The sequence below is a fragment of the Pteronotus mesoamericanus genome, unplaced genomic scaffold, assembly GCF_021234165.1.
Source record: "Pteronotus mesoamericanus isolate MK-2021 breed Mesoamerican mustached bat unplaced genomic scaffold, CSHL_Meso_final contig_56, whole genome shotgun sequence".
Taxonomy (NCBI): domain Eukaryota; kingdom Metazoa; phylum Chordata; class Mammalia; order Chiroptera; family Mormoopidae; genus Pteronotus; species Pteronotus mesoamericanus.
The window spans coordinates 24,623,181-24,626,562 of NW_026555201.1; positions in this window are offsets into that span (position 1 = coordinate 24,623,181).

Genomic DNA, 3,382 nt, shown 5'->3' on the forward strand with positions numbered 1-3,382 from the left:
ATTCATAAATTTTATTCCTTTGAATACTACTTACAAGTAACAGATGGTGTGGGACACATTCACAACTGAGTGATAGACATCAATGCTGTGTAAAGTTGTGTTTGAAACCACTGATACAGACAATCAGCCCAGAGATTTTGCTTGTCTAATTAGCCCTTTACATAAGGATCCTAAATGGTCTACCCCAGGAGTTCGCGGACTTTTGCTCTAAAGGGCCTGATAGTAAATATTTTGGGATTTTGGGGGTTGTAAGTTTCTCTGCTGCCACTACCGAACTCTGCCTTTGCAGTGTGAAAGCAGTCGTAGTCTGTAATTAAGGCTGGATTTCAGCATAACTTTATTTACAAAAATAAACAGTAGGCTGATTTTGGTTCATTGACTCTAGTTTGCTGCCCCCTTGTCTAATCCACCATTTTTTCCTCCCTTACTACTTTCTGGCTGATATTTAAAAAAAATAATTCTCATTTTATAGATGAGAAATGTAAAGCTTAGAGGAGTTCAATGACTTGTCCACAGCCAAGTCAATGGCCAACTGGGATTCAGGCCCAGTTCCAGTTCTCACACATGTGATCATCTCTAGCACCCTAACAATCTCCCATTTTGGGGACCTTCTAGGCAGATCAGAAAAGTCCATTTTAGAGCATGAAGTCCACTTTGGTGGTGCAGCAGAAAGAGCCAAAGGGCTCCTTCCGAAAAGTGAAATTTTAATCAAACAACTCAAAATTGCAAGAACTGAGTTATAGTCCCTCTTCCTTGGTCTAGGAATTATTCTCTCAATTTGTTTCTGGGAGTAAGAAGACTGTCTTTTGTCCCAGCATGGACCCGACTGGCTGGTATCTTTTTAGGTTTATCAAATTCTGACATGGGCTCTGCCTTAGATTCTCAGCCCGAGGGAACCAGCTCTCCCTGCATACTAACAAGATATTTTTCTTGGACCATTTAATTTCCAGCCTGGGCCACCTCTGGGATGGTTTCTGTCAAACTCTCTCCTTCCCCACAGCCAGCTCCTCTCCTACAAATGCAGAAGTGACCTCTGAAACCAACACTGTTTACTAATTTCTTCTTAAAAGTGTCAGAACTATAATCAGATGAGGTCTTGCTAATTGCTCTAACGGCTTAATAGAAAACAACAGTGTTGCAGCCTGAAAGTTGTAATTACTATGACTCAGGTTTCTTGGCCTAAATTCCCCTGCTGCATGTTTTCTTCCAGCCAACGGAGAAAAAAAATTAAAAGAAAAAGAGCAAAACACCAAACACCATAACTTTAACAATAGTAATAATACAAAACTATAAAAGAGTATTCCTAACATGTAGAGCTGTTCTGACTACTCAAATTAGGATCCTTTGTCAACAAGGCAATGTAAATCTCACAAGAGGAAAGAAACTCGAAAGCTTTGGGTTCTCTACCTCACGTTAAGAAATATTGATTGCAACCCACAAGAATGTTTTCACAACCACATGTTTCAAAGCTTTCATAAATATTGAAATAAAGCAAACATCATTGCTAGTTAAACCCTAACACCAGAATGAGCTTCATCCTCCAGATGACTGAGCTGCTGGCAAGAGGAAACAGAGGGACAGTAGGGGATTTATGTAGCACATCTTGACATATCTTCTTGCAAGGTAACAAAGACTGAGCTCCACATTTGAAAATAATGGCCAATAAATAATTTTCAGAAAAATAAAAATTAAGGTGGTAGAAATGGAGGGCATTGGGAAATTCCATTATCAATTATTGCAGGGTCCAGCTATATTATAAACCTTTCCCCCATTAAGTATACCTCGTCAGAAATTCTACACCAAGAGAATAAAATGTCAGGATGATGTCCAAATGATTATAGCATATTTCTCATAACAGATTCTTACTTAAAACCTCTAAATGATTTGTGACAGTGTTCATAGTGTTTGATAGTAAAATTAGTCAATTGATATTTTGTAATAAAAAATCTTTGATAATGTTTGAGTTAAGCCTGCAGATATATAAACCTGATTTTTTTCTGCCATGTTTTCATTTAAAAAGTGAAAAGTCATATGGTCATGTTGGGACCTAATTTGTGTGTGTGTATATATATATCTATATATCTATATGTTGTGTATATATTTATATATAAATTATATGTCATATATATGTATGTATGGAGAGAGAGAGAAAGAAAATGTGTGTATAAGTGTGCATACAGGGAACTTTAGGAGGTCGAGGCAAACAGCTAGGGTTGTTTGCCTAGTGAAAGTTTGCCTAGCTCCTGGTATAATTATGTTAGTGCCTTGCAGGGTAAACAGAGGCAGCCTGGCTTCCTCAGCCAGATATCTGAGCAACTAAGGGAAACAGGTTCCTATAACCTTGAGAATGGGACTGATAAGTAGTGTTCTCATAGCCTAGATTCTGCGTCTGATAAATGGTTCCCATAGCCTTGAGTGGGCTCACATATGTAGTATGAAGCTCTGTTGCATAATATCTGCTGGCACCCCACTGGCTTTGTCTATACTTTAGTATATAAGGGGTAGGAGCTTCCCGCTAGATGGCACAAGAGAGGGGACAGGTGATGTGCAATGTGACATGTGGGGACACGCAGCTTGCAGCATGCATGGATCGCCCACCCTTGAATAAAGGCATGTCAGACATCCCAACGGCTCCACGAATATTTTCCCATCTGCCCAAATCCTGTGAACCTGTCCAGCCTTGAAAGATAGCAAGACATGGCCCCTTTCATGCTTGAAAGTTTCTCAGTTTGGAAGCTAAGTACTATGGTCACCTTACCTGTAAACACTCTAGAATCAAAAGAGGGAAGCTAATGACACTGCCAATTAGTTTTCTCTGGACCAATATTGCAATTACTGGGGACCATGGCAGAAATTCCATGGCAGAGGAAAGGTCAACCTGCAGTATTAAAGCTACCTTTGGATGATTCTAAAGAACTGGAGCACTGGGCAGCCAAATTATCTGTGCCATGTCAGAAGGTAAGCCCCTTTCTACTTGAAACAGAACGAGCTCTGACTTTTACGGAGATATGAGAACTTGGTCCCAGCAGCTGATTATGGACTGCAGCCCCCGCAGGGGTGCCCAACCTGTGGCCCATGGGCTGCATGCGGCCCAGGATTGCTATGAATGCAGTCCAACACAAAATCATAACTTTACTTAAAATCTTTTTTTCTTTTTGCTCATCAGTTTTTGTTAATGTTTGTGTATTTAATGTGTGGCCCAAGACAACTCTTCTTCCAGTGTGGCCCAGAGATTCTATAAGGTTGGATACCCCTGCTTAGCATCATTAACACAAGGGGACGAGATTGTATTGAGAGGTGGCTGAGATAGGAGCAGTGGCATTTAGTGTCTGAAAGCAATATCGGAATGGTCATGAGCCATTGGGAACATAATGAAAAGAAA